Here is a 16,990-nt window from a genome sequence, read left to right as displayed (position 1 = left end):
TCTAGAAGTCCAATGCGCTATCCATTGCGCCACAGAGCCTGCACACCCCATCTTGACCAAGAGTGACCAGTTTTCTGTGAAAACAAATGTTGCAAGTCTAAAAAAGAAGTCCTTACTAAAATATAATTGCATATTGATCAAACCAAAGGCACCGCTGGGATTCGAACCCAGGATCTCCTGTTTACTAGACAGGCACTTTAACCAACTAAGCCACCGCGCCACACGTCTTCTTTACAACGTGTAGATCATTACAATGTTCAAGGGAAACCGGGCTGATTTTTCTCACTGGAGTAAAATCTTGTACCAACGACAAACAGAACTTTTCTAAGTAAGACCCACAGTTTTCTCCAAATAAGTCAGAAATCAACTCAAACAAGATGTTGCAATTGCTTCAGTCTTTCAACTACAAGTCAATGCACTCTCTGTGGCACCACAAAGTCATTGCAATTCTATGAAGACAAGAGGAATATTTCTGAAATGTTGAGCTTCTTTGTTCTACATCAAAAGCAAATAATCAGCACAACTTTCGACTCTGGTGGGACTCGAACCCACAACCTTTGAATTGCTCCATCTTATCATCTAGAAGTCCAATGCGCTATCCATTGCCCCACAGAGCCTGCACACCCCATCTTGACCAAGAGTGACCAGTTTTCTGTGAAAACAAATGTTGCAAGTCTAAAAAAGAAGTCCTGACTAAAAGATCATTGCATATTGATCAAACCAAGGCACCGCTGGGATTCGAACCCAGGATCTCCTGTTTACTAGACAGGCACTTTAACCAACTAAGCCACGGCGCCACACACCTTCCGTTCAAGGTGTAGATCATTACAATGTTCAAGGGAAACCGGGCTGATTTTTCTCATTGGAGTAAAATCTTGTACCAACAGCAAACAGAACTTTTCTAAGTAAGACCCACAGTTTTCTCCAAAAAAAGTCAGAAATCAACTCAAACAAGATGTTGCAATTGCTTCAGTCTTTCAACTACAAGTCAATGCACTCTCTGTGGCACCACAAAGTCATTGCAATTCTATGAAGACAAGAGGAACATTTCTGAAATGTTGAGCTTCTTTGTTCTACATCAAAGCAAACAAGTAGCACAACTTTCGATTCTGGTGGGACTCGAACCCACAACCTTTGAATTGCTCCAGCTTATCATCTAGAAGTCCAATGCGCTATCCATTGCGCCACAGAGCCTACACACCCCATCTTGACCAAGAGTGACCAGTTTTCTGTGAAAACAAATGTTGCAAGTCTAAAAAAGAAGTCCTTACTAAAATATAATTGCATATTGATCAAACCAAAGGCACCGCTGGGATTCGAACCCAGGATCTCCTGTTTACTAGACAGGCACTTTAACCAACTAAGCCACGGCGCCACACGTCTTCTTTACAACGTGTAGATCATTACAATGTTCAAGGGAAATCGGGCTGATTTTTCTCACTGGAGTAAAATCTTGTACCAATGACAAACAGAACTTTTCTAAGTAAGACCCACAGTTTTCTCCAAAAAAGTCAGAAATCAACTCAAACGAGATGTTGCAATTGCTTCAGTCTTTCAACTACAAGTCAATGCACTCTCTGTGGCAACACAAAGTCATTGTAATTCTATGAAGACAAGTGGAATAATTCTGAAATGTTGAGCTTCTTTGTTCTACATCAAAAGCAAATAATCAGCACAACTTTCGACTCTGGTGGGACTCGAACCCACAACCTTTGAATTGCTCCATCTTATCATCTAGAAGTCCAATGCGCTATCCATTGCCCCACAGAGCCTGCACACCTCATCTTGACCAAGAGTGACCAGTTTTCTGTGAAAACAAATGTTGCAAGTCTAAAAAAGAAGTCCTGACTAAAAGATCATTGCATATTGATCAAACCAAGGCACCGCTGGGATTCGAACCCAGGATCTCCTGTTTACTAGACAGGCACTTTAACCAACTAAGCCACGGCGCCACACACCTTCCGTTCAAGGTGTAGATCATTACAATGTTCAAGGGAAACCGGGCTGATTTTTCTCATTGGAGTAAAATCTTGTACCAACAGCAAACGGAACTTTTCTAAGTAAGACCGACAGTTTTCTCCAAAAAAAGTCAGAAATCAACTCAAACAAGATGTTGCAATTGCTTCAGTCTTTCAACTACAAGTCAATGCACTCTCTGTGGCACCACAAAGTCATTGCAATTCTATGAAGACAAGAGGAACATTTCTGAAATGTTGAGCTTCTTTGTTCTACATCAAAGCAAACAAGTAGCACAACTTTCGACTCTGGTGGGACTCGAACCCACAACCTTTGAATTGCTCCAGCTTATCATCTAGAAGTCCAATGCGCTATCCATTGCGCCACAGAGCCTACACACCCCATCTTGACCAAGAGTGACCAGTTTTCTGTGAAAACAAATGTTGCAAGTCTAAAAAAGAAGTCCTTACTAAAATATAATTGCATATTGATCAAACCAAAGGCACCGCTGGGATTCGAACCCAGGATCTCCTGTTTACTAGACAGGCACTTTAACCAACTAAGCCACGGCGCCACACGTCTTCTTTACAACGTGTAGATCATTACAATGTTCAAGGGAAATCGGGCTGATTTTTCTCACTGGAGTAAAATCTTGTACCAATGACAAACAGAACTTTTCTAAGTAAGACCCACAGTTTTCTCCAAAAAAGTCAGAAATCAACTCAAACGAGATGTTGCAATTGCTTCAGTCTTTCAACTACAAGTCAATGCACTCTCTGTGGCAACACAAAGTCATTGTAATTCTATGAAGACAAGTGGAATAATTCTGAAATGTTGAGCTTCTTTGTTCTACATCAAAAGCAAATAATCAGCACAACTTTCGACTCTGGTGGGACTCGAACCCACAACCTTTGAATTGCTCCATCTTATCATCTAGAAGTCCAATGCGCTATCCATTGCCCCACAGAGCCTGCACACCTCATCTTGACCAAGAGTGACCAGTTTTCTGTGAAAACAAATGTTGCAAGTCTAAAAAAGAAGTCCTGACTAAAAGATCATTGCATATTGATCAAACCAAGGCACCGCTGGGATTCGAACCCAGGATCTCCTGTTTACTAGACAGGCACTTTAACCAACTAAGCCACGGCGCCACACACCTTCCGTTCAAGGTGTAGATCATTACAATGTTCAAGGGAAACCGGGCTGATTTTTCTCATTGGAGTAAAATCTTGTACCAACAGCAAACGGAACTTTTCTAAGTAAGACCGACAGTTTTCTCCAAAAAAAGTCAGAAATCAACTCAAACAAGATGTTGCAATTGCTTCAGTCTTTCAACTACAAGTCAATGCACTCTCTGTGGCACCACAAAGTCATTGCAATTCTATGAAGACAAGAGGAACATTTCTGAAATGTTGAGCTTCTTTGTTCTACATCAAAGCAAACAAGTAGCACAACTTTCGACTCTGGTGGGACTCGAACCCACAACCTTTGAATTGCTCCAGCTTATCATCTAGAAGTCCAATGCGCTATCCATTGCGCCACAGAGCCTACACACCCCATCTTGACCAAGAGTGACCAGTTTTCTGTGAAAACAAATGTTGCAAGTCTAAAAAAGAAGTCCTTACTAAAATATAATTGCATATTGATCAAACCAAAGGCACCGCTGGGATTCGAACCCAGGATCTCCTGTTTACTAGACAGGCACTTTAACCAACTAAGCCACGGCGCCACACGTCTTCTTTACAACGTGTAGATCATTACAATGTTCAAGGGAAACCGGGCTGATTTTTCTCACTGGAGTAAAATCTTGTACCAATGACAAACGGAACTTTTCTAAGTAAGACCCACAGTTTTCTCCAAAAAAAGTCAGAAATCAACTCAAACAAGATGTTGCAATTGCTTCAGTCTTTCAACTACAAGTCAATGCACTCTCTGTGGCACCACAAAGTCATTGCAATTCTATGAAGACAAGAGGAACATTTCTGAAATGTTGAGCTTCTTTGTTCTACATCAAAGCAAACACGTAGCACAACTTTCGACTCTGGTGGGACTCGAACCCACAACCTTTGAATTGCTCCAGCTGATCATCTAGAAGTCCAATGCGCTATCCATTGCGCCACAGAGCCTGCACACCCCATATTGACCAAGAGTGACCAGTTTTCTGTGAAAACAAATGTTGCAAGTCTAAAAAAGAAGTCCTTACTAAAATATAATTGCATATTGATCAAACCAAAGGCACCGCTGGGATTCGAACCCAGGATCTCCTGTTTACTAGACAGGCACTTTAACCAACTAAGCCACGGCGCCACACGTCTTCTTTACAACGTGTAGATCATTACAATGTTCAAGGGAAACCGGGCTGATTTTTCTCACTGGAGTAAAATCTTGTACCAACGACAAACAGAACTTTTCTAAGTAAGACCCACAGTTTTCTCCAAATAAGTCAGAAATCAACTCAAACAAGATGTTACAATTGCTTCAGTCTTTCAACTACAAGTCAATGCACTCTCTGTGGCACCACAAAGTCATTGCAATTCTATGAAGACAAGAGGAATATTTCTGAAATGTTGAGCTTCTTTGTTCTACATCAAAAGCAAATAATCAGCACAACTTTCGACTCTGGTGGGACTCGAACCCACAACCTTTGAATTGCTCCATCTTATCATCTAGAAGTCCAATGCGCTATCCATTGCGCCACAGAGCCTGCACACCCCATCTTGACCAAGAGTGACCAGTTTTCTGTGAAAACAAATGTTGCAAGTCTAAAAAAGAGGTCCTGACTAAAAGATCATTGCATATTGATCAAACCAAGGCACCGCTGGGATTCGAACCCAGGATCTCCTGTTTACTAGACAGGCACTTTAACCAACTAAGCCACGGCGCCACACACCATCCGTTCAAGGTGTAGATCATTACAATGTTCAAGGGAAACCGGGCTGATTTTTCTCATTGGAGTAAAATCTTGTACCAACAGCAAACGGAACTTTTCTAAGTAAGACCCACAGTTTTCTCCAAAAAAAAGTCAGAAATCAACTCAAACAAGATGTTGCAATTGCTTCAGTCTTTCAACTACAAGTCAATGCACTCTCTGTGGCACCACAAAGTCATTGCAATTCTATGAAGACAAGAGGAATATTTCTGAAATGTTGAGCTTCTTTGTTCTGCATCAAAGCAAACAACTAGCACAACTTTCTACTCTGGTGGGACTCGAACCCACAACCTTTGAATTGCTCCAGCTTATCATCTAGAAGTCCAATGCACTATCCATTGCGCCACAGAGCCTGCACACCCCATCTTGACCAAGAGTGACCAGTTTTCTGTGAAAACAAATGTTGCAAGTCTAAAAAAGAAGTCCTGACTAAAAGATCATTGCATATTGATCAAACCAAAGGCACCGCTGGGATTCGAACCCAGGATCTCCTGTTTACTAGACAGGCACTTTAACCAACTAAGCCACGGCGCCACACGTCTTCTGTACAACGTGTAGATCATTACAATGTTCAAGGGAAACCGGGCTGATTTTTCTCACTGGAGTAAAATCTTGTACCAACGACAAACAGAACTTTTCTAAGTAAGACCCACAGTTTTCTCCAAAAAAGTCAGAAATCAACTCAAACAAGATGTTGCAATTGCTACAGTCTTTCAACTACAAGTCAATGCACTCTCTGTGGCAACACAAAGTCATTGTAATTCTATGAAGACAAGTGGAATAATTCTGAAATGTTGAGCTTCTTTGTTCTACATCAAAAGCAAATAATCAGCACAACTTTCGACTCTGGTGGGACTCGAACCCACAACCTTTGAATTGCTCCATCTTATCATCTAGAAGTCCAATGTGCTATCCATTGCGCCACAGAGCCTGCACACCCCATCTTGACCAAGAGTGACCAGTTTTCTGTGAAAACAAATGTTGCAAGTCTAAAAAAGAAGTCCTGACTAAAAGATCATTGCATATTGATCAAACCAAGGCACCGCTGGGATTCGAACCCAGGATCTCCTGTTTACTAGACAGGCACTTTAACCAACTAAGCCACGGTGCCACACGCCTTCCGTTCAAGGTGTAGATCATTACAATGTTCAAGGGAAACTGGTCATGATTTTTCTCATTGGAGTAAAATCTTGTACCAACAGCAAACGGAACTTTTCTAAGTAAGACCCACAGTTTTCTCCAAAAAAAGTCAGATATCAACTCAAACAAGATGTTGCAATTGCTTCAATCTTTCAACTACAAGTCAATGCACTCTCTGTGGCACCACAAAGTCATTGCAATTCTATGAAGACAAGAGGAATATTTCTGAAATGTTGATCTTCTTTGTTCTGCATCAAAGCAAACAACTAGCACAACTTTCGACTCTGGTGGGACTCGAACCCACAACCTTTGAATTGCTCCAGCTTATCATCTAGAAGTCCAATGCGCTATCCATTGTGCCACAGAGCCTGCACACGAAAAGATTACCAAGAGTGACCAGTTTTCTGTGAAAACAAATGTTGCAAGTCTAAAAAAGAAGTCCTTACTAAAATATAATTGCATATTGATCAAACCAAAGGCACCGCTGGGATTCGAACCCAGGATCTCCTGTTTACTAGACAGGCACTTTAACCAACTAAGCCACGGCGCCACACGTCTTCTTTACAACGTGTAGATCATTACAATGTTCAAGGGAAACCGGGCTGATTTTTCTCACTGGAGTAAAATCTTGTACCAACGACAAACAGAACTTTTCTAAGTAAGACCCACAGTTTTCTCCAAATAAGTCAGAAATCAACTCAAACAAGATGTTGCAATTGCTTCAGTCTTTCAACTACAAGTCAATGCACTCTCTGTGGCACCACAAAGTCATTGCAATTCTATGAAGACAAGAGGAATATTTCTGAAATGTTGAGCTTCTTTGTTCTGCATCAAAGCAAACAACTAGCACAACTTTCTACTCTGGTGGGACTCGAACCCACAACTTTTGAATTGCTCCAACTTATCATCTAGAAGTCCAATGCACTATCCATTGCGCCACAGAGCCTGCACACCCCATCTTGACCAAGAGTGACCAGTTTTCTGTGAAAACAAATGTTGCAAGTCTAAAAAAGAAGTCCTGACTAAAAGATCATTGCATATTGATCAAACCAAGGCACCGCTGGGATTCGAACCCAGGATCTCCTGTTTACTAGACAGGCACTTTAACCAACTAAGCCACGGCGCCACACACCTTCCGTTCAAGGTGTAGATCATTACAATGTTCAAGGGAAACCGGGCTGATTTTTCTCATTGGAGTAAAATCTTGTACCAACAGCAAACGGAACTTTTCTAAGTAAGACCCACAGTTTTCTCCAAAAAAAGTCAGAAATCAACTCAAACAAGATGTTGCAATTGCTTCAGTCTTTCAACTACAAGTCAATGCACTCTCTGTGGCACCACAAAGTCATTGCAATTCTATGAAGACAAGAGGAACATTTCTGAAATGTTGAGCTTCTTTGTTCTACATCAAAGCAAACAAGTAGCACAACTTTCGACTCTGGTGGGACTCGAACCCACAACCTTTGAATTGCTCCAGCTGATCATCTAGAAGTCCAATGCGCTATCCATTGCGCCACAGAGTCTGCACACCCCATCTTGACCAAGAGTGACCAGTTTTCTGTGAAAACAAATGTTGCAAGTCTAAAAAAAAAGTCCTTACTAAAATATAATTGCATATTGATCAAACCAAAGGCACCGCTGGGATTCGAACCCAGGATCTCCTGTTTACTAGACAGGCACTTTAACCAACTAAGCCACCGCGCCACACGTCTTCTTTACAACGTGTAGATCATTACAATGTTCAAGGGAAACCGGGCTGATTTTTCTCACTGGAGTAAAATCTTGTATCAACGACAAACAGAACTTTTCTAAGTAAGACCCACAGTTTTCTCCAAATAAGTCAGAAATCAACTCAAACAAGATGTTGCAATTGCTTCAGTCTTTCAACTACAAGTCAATGCACTCTCTGTGGCACCACAAAGTCATTGCAATTCTATGAAGACAAGAGGAATATTTCTGAAATGTTGAGCTTCTTTGTTCTACATCAAAAGCAAATAATCAGCACAACTTTCGACTCTGGTGGGACTCGAACCCACAACCTTTGAATTGCTCCATCTTATCATCTAGAAGTCCAATGCGCTATCCATTGCCCCACAGAGCCTGCACACCCCATCTTGACCAAGAGTGACCAGTTTTCTGTGAAAACAAATGTTGCAAGTCTAAAAAAGAAGTCCTGACTAAAAGATCATTGCATATTGATCAAACCAAGGCACCGCTGGGATTCGAACCCAGGATCTCCTGTTTACTAGACAGGCACTTTAACCAACTAAGCCACGGCGCCACACACCTTCCGTTCAAGGTGTAGATCATTACAATGTTCAAGGGAAACCGGGCTGATTTTTCTCATTGGAGTAAAATCTTGTACCAACAGCAAACGGAACTTTTCTAAGTAAGACCCACAGTTTTCTCCAAAAAAAGTCAGAAATCAACTCAAACAAGATGTTGCAATTGCTTCAGTCTTTCAACTACAAGTCAATGCACTCTCTGTGGCACCACAAAGTCATTGCAATTCTATGAAGACAAGAGGAACATTTCTGAAATGTTGAGCTTCTTTGTTCTACATCAAAGCAAACAAGTAGCACAACTTTCGACTCTGGTGGGACTCGAACCCACAACCTTTGAATTGCTCCAGCTTATCATCTAGAAGTCCAATGCGCTATCCATTGCGCCACAGAGCCTGCACACCCCATCTTGACCAAGAGTGACCAGTTTTCTGTGAAAACAAATGTTGCAAGTCTAAAAAAGAAGTCCTGACTAAAAGATCATTGCATATTGATCAAACCAAGGTACCGCTGGGATTCGAACCCAGGATCTCCTGTTTACTAGAAAGGCACTTTAACCAACTAAGCCACGGCGCCACACGTCTTCTTTACAACGTGTAGATCATTACAATGTTCAAGGGAAACCGGGCTGATTTTTCTCACTGGAGTAAAATCTTGTACCAACGACAAACAGAACTTTTCTAAGTAAGACCCACAGTTTTCTCCAAATAAGTCAGAAATCAACTCAAACAAGATGTTGCAATTGCTTCAGTCTTTCAACTACAAGTCAATGCACTCTCTGTGGCACCACAAAGTCATTGCAATTCTATGAAGACAAGAGGAATATTTCTGAAATGTTGAGCTTCTTTGTTCTACATCAAAAGCAAATAATCAGCACAACTTTCGACTCTGGTGGGACTCGAACCCACAACCTTTGAATTGCTCCATCTTATCATCTAGAAGTCCAATGCGCTATCCATTGCCCCACAGAGCCTGCACACCCCATCTTGACCAAGAGTGACCAGTTTTCTGTGAAAACAAATGTTGCAAGTCTAAAAAAGAAGTCCTGACTAAAAGATCATTGCATATTGATCAAACCAAGGCACCGCTGGGATTCGAACCCAGGATCTCCTGTTTACTAGACAGGCACTTTAACCAACTAAGCCACGGCGCCACACACCTTCCGTTCAAGGTGTAGATCATTACAATGTTCAAGGGAAACCGGGCTGATTTTTCTCATTGGAGTAAAATCTTGTACCAACAGCAAACGGAACTTTTCTAAGTAAGACCCACAGTTTTCTCCAAAAAAAGTCAGAAATCAACTCAAACAAGATGTTGCAATTGCTTCAGTCTTTCAACTACAAGTCAATGCACTCTCTGTGGCACCACAAAGTCATTGCAATTCTATGAAGACAAGAGGAACATTTCTGAAATGTTGAGCTTCTTTGTTCTACATCAAAGCAAACAAGTAGCACAACTTTCGATTCTGGTGGGACTCGAACCCACAACCTTTGAATTGCTCCAGCTTATCATCTAGAAGTCCAATGCGCTATCCATTGCGCCACAGAGCCTACACACCCCATCTTGACCAAGAGTGACCAGTTTTCTGTGATAACAAATGTTGCAAGTCTAAAAAAGAAGTCCTTACTAAAATATAATTGCATATTGATCAAACCAAAGGCACCGCTGGGATTCGAACCCAGGATCTCCTGTTTACTAGACAGGCACTTTAACCAACTAAGCCACGGCGCCACACACCTTCCGATCAACGTGTAGATCATTACAATGTTCAAGGGAAACCGGGCTGATTTTTCTCATTGGAGTAAAATCTTGTACCAACAGCAAACGGAACTTTTCTAAGTAAGACCCACAGTTTTCTCCAAAAAAAGTCAGAAATCAACTCAAACAAGATGTTGCAATTGCTTCAGTCTTTCAACTACAAGTCAATGCACTCTCTGTGGCACCACAAAGTCATTGCAATTCTATGAAGACAAGAGGAACATTTCTGAAATGTTGAGCTTCTTTGTTCTACATCAAAGCAAACAAGTAGCACAACTTTCGACTCTGGTGGGACTCGAACCCACAACCTTTGAATTGCTCCAGCTTATCATCTAGAAGTCCAATGCGCTATCCATTGCGCCACAGAGCCTGCACACCCCATCTTGACCAAGAGTGACCAGTTTTCTGTGAAAACAAATGTTGCAAGTCTAAAAAAGAAGTCCTTACTAAAATATAATTGCATATTGATCAAACCAAAGGCACCGCTGGGATTCGAACCCAGGATCTCCTGTTTACTAGACAGGCACTTTAACCAACGAAGCCACCGCGCCACACGTCTTCTTTACAACGTGTAGATCATTACAATGTTCAAGGGAAACCGGGCTGATTTTTCTCACTGGAGTAAAATCTTGTACCAACGACAAACAGAACTTTTCTAAGTAAGACCCACAGTTTTCTCCAAATAAGTCAGAAATCAACTCAAACAAGATGTTGCAATTGCTTCAGTCTTTCAACTACAAGTCAATGCACTCTCTGTGGCACCACAAAGTCATTGCAATTCTATGAAGACAAGAGGAATATTTCTGAAATGTTGAGCTTCTTTGTTCTACATCAAAAGCAAATAATCAGCACAACTTTCGACTCTGGTGGGACTCGAACCCACAACCTTTGAATTGCTCCATCTTATCATCTAGAAGTCCAATGCGCTATCCATTGCCCCACAGAGCCTGCACAGCCCATCTTGACCAAGAGTGACCAGTTTTCTGTGAAAACAAATGTTGCAAGTCTAAAAAAGAAGTCCTGACTAAAAGATCATTGCATATTGATCAAACCAAGGCACCGCTGGGATTCGAACCCAGGATCTCCTGTTTACTAGACAGGCACTTTAACCAACTAAGCCACGGCGCCACACACCTTCCGTTCAAGGTGTAGATCATTACAATGTTCAAGGGAAACCGGGCTGATTTTTCTCATTGGAGTAAAATCTTGTACCAACAGCAAACAGAACTTTTCTAAGTAAGACCCACAGTTTTCTCCAAAAAAAGTCAGAAATCAACTCAAACAAGATGTTGCAATTGCTTCAGTCTTTCAACTACAAGTCAATGCACTCTCTGTGGCACCACAAAGTCATTGCAATTCTATGAAGACAAGAGGAACATTTCTGAAATGTTGAGCTTCTTTGTTCTACATCAAAGCAAACAAGTAGCACAACTTTCGATTCTGGTGGGACTCGAACCCACAACCTTTGAATTGCTCCAGCTTATCATCTAGAAGTCCAATGCGCTATCCATTGCGCCACAGAGCCTACACACCCCATCTTGACCAAGAGTGACCAGTTTTCTGTGAAAACAAATGTTGCAAGTCTAAAAAAGAAGTCCTTACTAAAATATAATTGCATATTGATCAAACCAAAGGCACCGCTGGGATTCGAACCCAGGATCTCCTGTTTACTAGACAGGCACTTTAACCAACTAAGCCACGGCGCCACACGTCTTCTTTACAACGTGTAGATCATTACAATGTTCAAGGGAAACCGGGCTGATTTTTCTCACTGGAATAAAATCTTGTACCAATGACAAACAGAACTTTTCTAAGTAAGACCCACAGTTTTCTCCAAAAAAGTCAGAAATCAACTCAAACAAGATGTTGCAATTGCTTCAGTCTTTCAACTACAAGTCAATGCACTCTCTGTGGCAACACAAAGTCATTGTAATTCTATGAAGACAAGTGGAATAATTCTGAAATGTTGAGCTTCTTTGTTCTACATCAAAAGCAAATAATCAGCACAACTTTCGACTCTGGTGGGACTCGAACCCACAACCTTTGAATTGCTCCATCTTATCATCTAGAAGTCCAATGCGCTATCCATTGCCCCACAGAGCCTGCACACCCCATCTTGACCAAGAGTGACCAGTTTTCTGTGAAAACAAATGTTGCAAGTCTAAAAAAGAAGTCCTGACTAAAAGATCATTGCATATTGATCAAACCAAGGCACCGCTGGGATTCGAACCCAGGATCTCCTGTTTACTAGACAGGCACTTTAACCAACTAAGCCACGGCGCCACACACCTTCCGTTCAAGGTGTAGATCATTACAATGTTCAAGGGAAACCGGGCTGATTTTTCTCATTGGAGTAAAATCTTGTACCAACAGCAAACGGAACTTTTCTAAGTAAGACCCACAGTTTTCTCCAAAAAAAGTCAGAAATCAACTCAAACAAGATGTTGCAATTGCTTCAGTCTTTCAACTACAAGTCAATGCACTCTCTGTGGCACCACAAAGTCATTGCAATTCTATGAAGACAAGAGGAACATTTCTGAAATGTTGAGCTTCTTTGTTCTACATCAAAGCAAACACGAAGCACAACTTTCGACTCTGGTGGGACTCGAACCCACAACCTTTGAATTGCTCCAGCTGATCATCTAGAAGTCCAATGCGCTATCCATTGCGCCACAGAGCCTGCACACCCCATATTGACCAAGAGTGACCAGTTTTCTGTGAAAACAAATGTTGCAAGTCTAAAAAAGAAGTCCTTACTAAAATATAATTGCATATTGATCAAACCAAAGGCACCGCTGGGATTCGAACCCAGGATCTCCTGTTTACTAGACAGGCACTTTAACCAACTAAGCCACGGCGCCACACGTCTTCTTTACAACGTGTAGATCATTACAATGTTCAAGGGAAACCGGGCTGATTTTTCTCACTGGAGTAAAATCTTGTACCAACGACAAACAGAACTTTTCTAAGTAAGACCCACAGTTTTCTCCAAATAAGTCAGAAATCAACTCAAACAAGATGTTACAATTGCTTCAGTCTTTCAACTACAAGTCAATGCACTCTCTGTGGCACCACAAAGTCATTGCAATTCTATGAAGACAAGAGGAATATTTCTGAAATGTTGAGCTTCTTTGTTCTACATCAAAAGCAAATAATCAGCACAACTTTCGACTCTGGTGGGACTCGAACCCACAACCTTTGAATTGCTCCATCTTATCATCTAGAAGTCCAATGCGCTATCCATTGCGCCACAGAGCCTGCACACCCCATCTTGACCAAGAGTGACCAGTTTTCTGTGAAAACAAATGTTGCAAGTCTAAAAAAGAGGTCCTGACTAAAAGATCATTGCATATTGATCAAACCAAGGCACCGCTGGGATTCGAACCCAGGATCTCCTGTTTACTAGACAGGCACTTTAACCAACTAAGCCACGGCGCCACACACCATCCGTTCAAGGTGTAGATCATTACAATGTTCAAGGGAAACCGGGCTGATTTTTCTCATTGGAGTAAAATCTTGTACCAACAGCAAACGGAACTTTTCTAAGTAAGACCCACAGTTTTCTCCAAAAAAAAGTCAGAAATCAACTCAAACAAGATGTTGCAATTGCTTCAGTCTTTCAACTACAAGTCAATGCACTCTCTGTGGCACCACAAAGTCATTGCAATTCTATGAAGACAAGAGGAATATTTCTGAAATGTTGAGCTTCTTTGTTCTGCATCAAAGCAAACAACTAGCACAACTTTCGACTCTGGTGGGACTCGAAACCACAACCTTTGAATTGCTCCAGCTTATCATCTAGAAGTCCAATGCACTATCCATTGCGCCACAGAGCCTGCACACCCCATCTTGACCAAGAGTGACCAGTTTTCTGTGAAAACAAATGTTGCAAGTCTAAAAAAGAAGTCCTGACTAAAAGATCATTGCATATTGATCAAACCAAGGCACCGCTGGGATTCGAACCCAGGATCTCCTGTTTACTAGACAGGCACTTTAACCAACTAAGCCACGGCGCCACACGCCTTCCGTTCAAGGTGTAGATCATTACAATGTTCAAGGGAAACTGGTCATGATTTTTCTCATTGGAGTAAAATCTTGTACCAACAGCAAACAGAACTTTTCTAAGTAAGACCCACAGTTTTCTCCAAAAAAAAGTCAGAAATCAACTCAAACAAGATGTTGCAATTGCTTCAATCTTTCAACTACAAGTCAATGCACTCTCTGTGGCACCACAAAGTCATTGCAATTCTATGAAGACAAGAGGAATATTTCTGAAATGTTGAGCTTCTTTGTTCTGCATCAAAGCAAACAACTAGCACAACTTTCGACTCTGGTGGGACTCGAACCCACAACCTTTGAATTGCTCCAGCTTATCATCTAGAAGTCCAATGCGCTATCCATTGCGCCACAGAGCCTGCACACGAAAAGATTACCAAGAGTGACCAGTTTTCTGTGAAAACAAATGTTGCAAGTCTAAAAAAGAAGTCCTTACTAAAATATAATTGCATATTGATCAAACCAAAGGCACCGCTGGGATTCGAACCCAGGATCTCCTGTTTACTAGACAGGCACTTTAACCAACTAAGCCACGGCGCCACACGTCTTCTTTACAACGTGTAGATCATTACAATGTTCAAGGGAAACCGGGCTGATTTTTCTCACTGGAGTAAAATCTTGTACCAACGACAAACAGAACTTTACTAAGTAAGACCCACAGTTTTCTCCAAAAAAGTCAGAAATCAACTCAAACAAGATGTTGCAATTGCTTCAGTCTTTCAACTACAAGTCAATGCACTCTCTGTGGCACCACAAAGTCATTGCAATTCTATGAAGACAAGAGGAATATTTCTGAAATGTTGAGCTTTTTTGTTCTGCATCAAAGCAAACAACTAGCACAACTTTCGACTCTGGTGGGACTCGAACCCACAACCTTTGAATTGCTCCAACTTATCATCTAGAAGTCCAATGCACTATCCATTGCGCCACAGAGCCTGCACACCCCATCTTGACCAAGAGTGACCAGTTTTCTGTGAAAACAAATGTTGCAAGTCTAAAAAAGAAGTCCTGACTAAAAGATCATTGCATATTGATCAAACCAAGGCACCGCTGGGATTCGAACCCAGGATCTCCTGTTTACTAGACAGGCACTTTAACAAACTAAGCCACGGCGCCACACGCCTTCCGTTCAAGGTGTAGATCATTACAATGTTCAAGGGAAACTGGTCCTGATTTTTCTCATTGGAGTAAAATCTTGTACCAACAGCAAACAGAACTTTTCTAAGTAAGACCCACAGTTTTCTCCAAAAAAAGTCAGAAATCAACTCAAACAAGATGTTGCAATTGCTTCAGTCTTTCAACTACAAGTCAATGCACTCTCTGTGGCACCACAAAGTCATTGAAATTCTATGAAGACAAGAGGAATATTTCTGAAATGTTGAGCTTCTTTGTCCTGCATCAAAGCAAACAACTAGCACAACTTTCGACTCTGGTGGGACTCGAACCCACAACCTTTGAATTGCTCCATCTTATCATCTAGAAGTCCAATGCGCTATCCATTGCGCCACAGAGCCTGCACACCCCATCTTGACCAAGAGTGACCAGTTTTCTGTGAAAACAAATGTTGCAAGTCTAAAAAAGAAGTCCTGACTAAAAGATCATTGCATATTGATCAAACCAAGGCACCGCTGGGATTCGAACCCAGGATCTCCTGTTTACTAGACAGGCACTTTAACCAACTAAGCCACAGCGCCACACGTCTTCTGTACAACGTGTAGATCATTACAATGTTCAAGGGAAACCGGGCTGATTTTTCTCACTGGAGTAAAATCTTGTACCAACAGCAAACAGAACTTTTCTAAGTAAGACCCACAGTTTTCTCCAAAAAAAGTCAGAAATCAACTCAAACAAGATGTTGCAATTGCTTCAATCTTTCAACTACAAGTCAATGCACTCTCTGTGGCACCACAAAGTCATTGCAATTCTATGAAGACAAGAGGAATATTTCTGAAATGTTGAGCTTCTTTGTTCTGCATCAAAGCAAACAACTAGCACAACTTTCGACTCTGGTGGGACTCGAACCCACAACCTTTGAATTGCTCCATCTTATCAGCTAGAAGTCCAATGCGCTGTCCATTGCGCCACAGAGCCTGTACTCCCCATCTTGACCAAGAGTGACCAGTTTTCTGTGAAAACAAATGTTGCAAGTCTAAAAAAGAAGTCCTGACTAAAAGATCATTGCATATTGATCAAACCAAGGCACCGCTGGGATTCGAACCCAGGATCTCCTGTTTACTAGACAGGCACTTTAACCAAATAAGCCACGGCGCCACACGCCTTCCGTTCAAGGTGTAGATCATTACAATGTTCAAGGGAAACTGGTCCTGATTTTTCTCATTGGAGTAAAATCTTGTACCAACAGCAAACAGAACTTTTCTAAGTAAGACCCACAGTTTTCTCCAAAAAAAGTCAGAAATCAACTCAAACAAGATGTTGTAATTGCTTCAATCTTTCAACTACAAGTCAATGCACTCTCTGTGGCACCACAAGGTCATTGCAATTTTATGAAGACAAGAGGAATATTTCTGAAATGATGAGCTTCTTTGTTCTGCATCAAAGTAAACAACTAGCACAACTTTCGACTCTGGTGGGACTCGAACCCACAACCTTTGAATTGCTCCAGCTTATCATCTAGAAGTCCAATGCGCTATCCATTGCGCCACAGAGCCTGCACACACCATCTTGACCAAGAGTGACCAGTTTTCTGTGAAAACAAATGTTGCAAGTCTAAAAAAGAAGTCCTGACTAAAAGATCATTGCATATTGATCAAACCAAGGCACCGCTGGGATTCGAACCCAGGATCTCCTGTTTACTAGACAGGCACTTTAACCAACTAAGCCACGGCGCCACACGTCTTCTGTACAACGT

The 16,990-nt window shown here is 41.6% G+C and overlaps 46 non-coding genes across 46 annotated transcripts in view; all 46 read right to left on the bottom strand.

Moving 5' to 3' along the window:
• Positions 1-39, bottom strand: part of trnar-ucu (transfer RNA arginine (anticodon UCU)) — a 90-nt gene extending 51 nt beyond the window's left edge. The window contains exon 1 of the tRNA in view: positions 3-39. This is a non-coding gene — a tRNA (tRNA-Arg). The remainder of the gene's footprint in view (positions 1-2) is intronic.
• Positions 40-146: 107 nt separating this feature from the next.
• Positions 147-220, bottom strand: trnat-agu (transfer RNA threonine (anticodon AGU)). The gene has a single exon. It is a non-coding gene; the product is annotated as a tRNA-Thr (tRNA).
• A 503-nt stretch (positions 221-723) lies between these two features.
• Positions 724-797, bottom strand: trnat-agu (transfer RNA threonine (anticodon AGU)). The gene has a single exon. It is a non-coding gene; the product is annotated as a tRNA-Thr (tRNA).
• Positions 798-1,104: 307 nt separating this feature from the next.
• Positions 1,105-1,194, bottom strand: trnar-ucu (transfer RNA arginine (anticodon UCU)). The gene is given in 2 exon segments: positions 1,105-1,140; positions 1,158-1,194. It is a non-coding gene; the product is annotated as a tRNA-Arg (tRNA).
• A 107-nt stretch (positions 1,195-1,301) lies between these two features.
• trnat-agu (transfer RNA threonine (anticodon AGU)) lies at positions 1,302-1,375 on the bottom strand. Its single transcript has one exon. It is a non-coding gene; the product is annotated as a tRNA-Thr (tRNA).
• Positions 1,376-1,878: 503 nt separating this feature from the next.
• trnat-agu (transfer RNA threonine (anticodon AGU)) lies at positions 1,879-1,952 on the bottom strand. The gene has a single exon. It is a non-coding gene; the product is annotated as a tRNA-Thr (tRNA).
• A 307-nt stretch (positions 1,953-2,259) lies between these two features.
• On the bottom strand, positions 2,260-2,349 carry trnar-ucu (transfer RNA arginine (anticodon UCU)). Its single transcript is given in 2 exon segments — positions 2,260-2,295; positions 2,313-2,349. It is a non-coding gene; the product is annotated as a tRNA-Arg (tRNA).
• A 107-nt stretch (positions 2,350-2,456) lies between these two features.
• trnat-agu (transfer RNA threonine (anticodon AGU)) lies at positions 2,457-2,530 on the bottom strand. Its single transcript has one exon. It is a non-coding gene; the product is annotated as a tRNA-Thr (tRNA).
• A 503-nt stretch (positions 2,531-3,033) lies between these two features.
• Positions 3,034-3,107, bottom strand: trnat-agu (transfer RNA threonine (anticodon AGU)). Its single transcript has one exon. It is a non-coding gene; the product is annotated as a tRNA-Thr (tRNA).
• A 307-nt stretch (positions 3,108-3,414) lies between these two features.
• trnar-ucu (transfer RNA arginine (anticodon UCU)) lies at positions 3,415-3,504 on the bottom strand. Its single transcript is given in 2 exon segments — positions 3,415-3,450; positions 3,468-3,504. It is a non-coding gene; the product is annotated as a tRNA-Arg (tRNA).
• A 107-nt stretch (positions 3,505-3,611) lies between these two features.
• trnat-agu (transfer RNA threonine (anticodon AGU)) lies at positions 3,612-3,685 on the bottom strand. Its single transcript has one exon. It is a non-coding gene; the product is annotated as a tRNA-Thr (tRNA).
• Positions 3,686-3,992: 307 nt separating this feature from the next.
• Positions 3,993-4,082, bottom strand: trnar-ucu (transfer RNA arginine (anticodon UCU)). The gene is given in 2 exon segments: positions 3,993-4,028; positions 4,046-4,082. It is a non-coding gene; the product is annotated as a tRNA-Arg (tRNA).
• A 107-nt stretch (positions 4,083-4,189) lies between these two features.
• On the bottom strand, positions 4,190-4,263 carry trnat-agu (transfer RNA threonine (anticodon AGU)). Its single transcript has one exon. It is a non-coding gene; the product is annotated as a tRNA-Thr (tRNA).
• Positions 4,264-4,570: 307 nt separating this feature from the next.
• trnar-ucu (transfer RNA arginine (anticodon UCU)) lies at positions 4,571-4,660 on the bottom strand. Its single transcript is given in 2 exon segments — positions 4,571-4,606; positions 4,624-4,660. It is a non-coding gene; the product is annotated as a tRNA-Arg (tRNA).
• Positions 4,661-4,766: 106 nt separating this feature from the next.
• On the bottom strand, positions 4,767-4,840 carry trnat-agu (transfer RNA threonine (anticodon AGU)). The gene has a single exon. It is a non-coding gene; the product is annotated as a tRNA-Thr (tRNA).
• Positions 4,841-5,345: 505 nt separating this feature from the next.
• On the bottom strand, positions 5,346-5,419 carry trnat-agu (transfer RNA threonine (anticodon AGU)). Its single transcript has one exon. It is a non-coding gene; the product is annotated as a tRNA-Thr (tRNA).
• A 307-nt stretch (positions 5,420-5,726) lies between these two features.
• trnar-ucu (transfer RNA arginine (anticodon UCU)) lies at positions 5,727-5,816 on the bottom strand. The gene is given in 2 exon segments: positions 5,727-5,762; positions 5,780-5,816. It is a non-coding gene; the product is annotated as a tRNA-Arg (tRNA).
• A 106-nt stretch (positions 5,817-5,922) lies between these two features.
• On the bottom strand, positions 5,923-5,996 carry trnat-agu (transfer RNA threonine (anticodon AGU)). The gene has a single exon. It is a non-coding gene; the product is annotated as a tRNA-Thr (tRNA).
• A 308-nt stretch (positions 5,997-6,304) lies between these two features.
• Positions 6,305-6,394, bottom strand: trnar-ucu (transfer RNA arginine (anticodon UCU)). Its single transcript is given in 2 exon segments — positions 6,305-6,340; positions 6,358-6,394. It is a non-coding gene; the product is annotated as a tRNA-Arg (tRNA).
• A 107-nt stretch (positions 6,395-6,501) lies between these two features.
• Positions 6,502-6,575, bottom strand: trnat-agu (transfer RNA threonine (anticodon AGU)). Its single transcript has one exon. It is a non-coding gene; the product is annotated as a tRNA-Thr (tRNA).
• Positions 6,576-7,077: 502 nt separating this feature from the next.
• trnat-agu (transfer RNA threonine (anticodon AGU)) lies at positions 7,078-7,151 on the bottom strand. The gene has a single exon. It is a non-coding gene; the product is annotated as a tRNA-Thr (tRNA).
• Positions 7,152-7,458: 307 nt separating this feature from the next.
• Positions 7,459-7,548, bottom strand: trnar-ucu (transfer RNA arginine (anticodon UCU)). The gene is given in 2 exon segments: positions 7,459-7,494; positions 7,512-7,548. It is a non-coding gene; the product is annotated as a tRNA-Arg (tRNA).
• A 107-nt stretch (positions 7,549-7,655) lies between these two features.
• Positions 7,656-7,729, bottom strand: trnat-agu (transfer RNA threonine (anticodon AGU)). The gene has a single exon. It is a non-coding gene; the product is annotated as a tRNA-Thr (tRNA).
• A 503-nt stretch (positions 7,730-8,232) lies between these two features.
• On the bottom strand, positions 8,233-8,306 carry trnat-agu (transfer RNA threonine (anticodon AGU)). The gene has a single exon. It is a non-coding gene; the product is annotated as a tRNA-Thr (tRNA).
• A 307-nt stretch (positions 8,307-8,613) lies between these two features.
• trnar-ucu (transfer RNA arginine (anticodon UCU)) lies at positions 8,614-8,703 on the bottom strand. Its single transcript is given in 2 exon segments — positions 8,614-8,649; positions 8,667-8,703. It is a non-coding gene; the product is annotated as a tRNA-Arg (tRNA).
• Positions 8,704-9,386: 683 nt separating this feature from the next.
• On the bottom strand, positions 9,387-9,460 carry trnat-agu (transfer RNA threonine (anticodon AGU)). The gene has a single exon. It is a non-coding gene; the product is annotated as a tRNA-Thr (tRNA).
• Positions 9,461-9,767: 307 nt separating this feature from the next.
• On the bottom strand, positions 9,768-9,857 carry trnar-ucu (transfer RNA arginine (anticodon UCU)). Its single transcript is given in 2 exon segments — positions 9,768-9,803; positions 9,821-9,857. It is a non-coding gene; the product is annotated as a tRNA-Arg (tRNA).
• Positions 9,858-9,964: 107 nt separating this feature from the next.
• Positions 9,965-10,038, bottom strand: trnat-agu (transfer RNA threonine (anticodon AGU)). The gene has a single exon. It is a non-coding gene; the product is annotated as a tRNA-Thr (tRNA).
• Positions 10,039-10,345: 307 nt separating this feature from the next.
• On the bottom strand, positions 10,346-10,435 carry trnar-ucu (transfer RNA arginine (anticodon UCU)). Its single transcript is given in 2 exon segments — positions 10,346-10,381; positions 10,399-10,435. It is a non-coding gene; the product is annotated as a tRNA-Arg (tRNA).
• Positions 10,436-11,119: 684 nt separating this feature from the next.
• On the bottom strand, positions 11,120-11,193 carry trnat-agu (transfer RNA threonine (anticodon AGU)). Its single transcript has one exon. It is a non-coding gene; the product is annotated as a tRNA-Thr (tRNA).
• Positions 11,194-11,500: 307 nt separating this feature from the next.
• Positions 11,501-11,590, bottom strand: trnar-ucu (transfer RNA arginine (anticodon UCU)). The gene is given in 2 exon segments: positions 11,501-11,536; positions 11,554-11,590. It is a non-coding gene; the product is annotated as a tRNA-Arg (tRNA).
• Positions 11,591-11,697: 107 nt separating this feature from the next.
• On the bottom strand, positions 11,698-11,771 carry trnat-agu (transfer RNA threonine (anticodon AGU)). Its single transcript has one exon. It is a non-coding gene; the product is annotated as a tRNA-Thr (tRNA).
• Positions 11,772-12,274: 503 nt separating this feature from the next.
• trnat-agu (transfer RNA threonine (anticodon AGU)) lies at positions 12,275-12,348 on the bottom strand. The gene has a single exon. It is a non-coding gene; the product is annotated as a tRNA-Thr (tRNA).
• A 307-nt stretch (positions 12,349-12,655) lies between these two features.
• Positions 12,656-12,745, bottom strand: trnar-ucu (transfer RNA arginine (anticodon UCU)). The gene is given in 2 exon segments: positions 12,656-12,691; positions 12,709-12,745. It is a non-coding gene; the product is annotated as a tRNA-Arg (tRNA).
• A 107-nt stretch (positions 12,746-12,852) lies between these two features.
• trnat-agu (transfer RNA threonine (anticodon AGU)) lies at positions 12,853-12,926 on the bottom strand. The gene has a single exon. It is a non-coding gene; the product is annotated as a tRNA-Thr (tRNA).
• Positions 12,927-13,233: 307 nt separating this feature from the next.
• Positions 13,234-13,323, bottom strand: trnar-ucu (transfer RNA arginine (anticodon UCU)). Its single transcript is given in 2 exon segments — positions 13,234-13,269; positions 13,287-13,323. It is a non-coding gene; the product is annotated as a tRNA-Arg (tRNA).
• A 106-nt stretch (positions 13,324-13,429) lies between these two features.
• trnat-agu (transfer RNA threonine (anticodon AGU)) lies at positions 13,430-13,503 on the bottom strand. Its single transcript has one exon. It is a non-coding gene; the product is annotated as a tRNA-Thr (tRNA).
• Positions 13,504-14,007: 504 nt separating this feature from the next.
• On the bottom strand, positions 14,008-14,081 carry trnat-agu (transfer RNA threonine (anticodon AGU)). Its single transcript has one exon. It is a non-coding gene; the product is annotated as a tRNA-Thr (tRNA).
• Positions 14,082-14,390: 309 nt separating this feature from the next.
• trnar-ucu (transfer RNA arginine (anticodon UCU)) lies at positions 14,391-14,480 on the bottom strand. The gene is given in 2 exon segments: positions 14,391-14,426; positions 14,444-14,480. It is a non-coding gene; the product is annotated as a tRNA-Arg (tRNA).
• A 107-nt stretch (positions 14,481-14,587) lies between these two features.
• trnat-agu (transfer RNA threonine (anticodon AGU)) lies at positions 14,588-14,661 on the bottom strand. Its single transcript has one exon. It is a non-coding gene; the product is annotated as a tRNA-Thr (tRNA).
• Positions 14,662-14,967: 306 nt separating this feature from the next.
• Positions 14,968-15,057, bottom strand: trnar-ucu (transfer RNA arginine (anticodon UCU)). Its single transcript is given in 2 exon segments — positions 14,968-15,003; positions 15,021-15,057. It is a non-coding gene; the product is annotated as a tRNA-Arg (tRNA).
• A 488-nt stretch (positions 15,058-15,545) lies between these two features.
• trnar-ucu (transfer RNA arginine (anticodon UCU)) lies at positions 15,546-15,635 on the bottom strand. Its single transcript is given in 2 exon segments — positions 15,546-15,581; positions 15,599-15,635. It is a non-coding gene; the product is annotated as a tRNA-Arg (tRNA).
• A 106-nt stretch (positions 15,636-15,741) lies between these two features.
• On the bottom strand, positions 15,742-15,815 carry trnat-agu (transfer RNA threonine (anticodon AGU)). The gene has a single exon. It is a non-coding gene; the product is annotated as a tRNA-Thr (tRNA).
• Positions 15,816-16,122: 307 nt separating this feature from the next.
• Positions 16,123-16,212, bottom strand: trnar-ucu (transfer RNA arginine (anticodon UCU)). The gene is given in 2 exon segments: positions 16,123-16,158; positions 16,176-16,212. It is a non-coding gene; the product is annotated as a tRNA-Arg (tRNA).
• A 488-nt stretch (positions 16,213-16,700) lies between these two features.
• Positions 16,701-16,790, bottom strand: trnar-ucu (transfer RNA arginine (anticodon UCU)). Its single transcript is given in 2 exon segments — positions 16,701-16,736; positions 16,754-16,790. It is a non-coding gene; the product is annotated as a tRNA-Arg (tRNA).
• Positions 16,791-16,896: 106 nt separating this feature from the next.
• trnat-agu (transfer RNA threonine (anticodon AGU)) lies at positions 16,897-16,970 on the bottom strand. The gene has a single exon. It is a non-coding gene; the product is annotated as a tRNA-Thr (tRNA).
• Positions 16,971-16,990: the final 20 nt, after the last annotated feature.

This window comes from Astyanax mexicanus, chromosome 7 (genome assembly GCF_023375975.1).
Source record: "Astyanax mexicanus isolate ESR-SI-001 chromosome 7, AstMex3_surface, whole genome shotgun sequence".
Classification (NCBI taxonomy): Eukaryota; Metazoa; Chordata; class Actinopteri; order Characiformes; family Acestrorhamphidae; genus Astyanax; species Astyanax mexicanus.
This window is presented reverse-complemented; position numbering and strand designations above follow the sequence as displayed.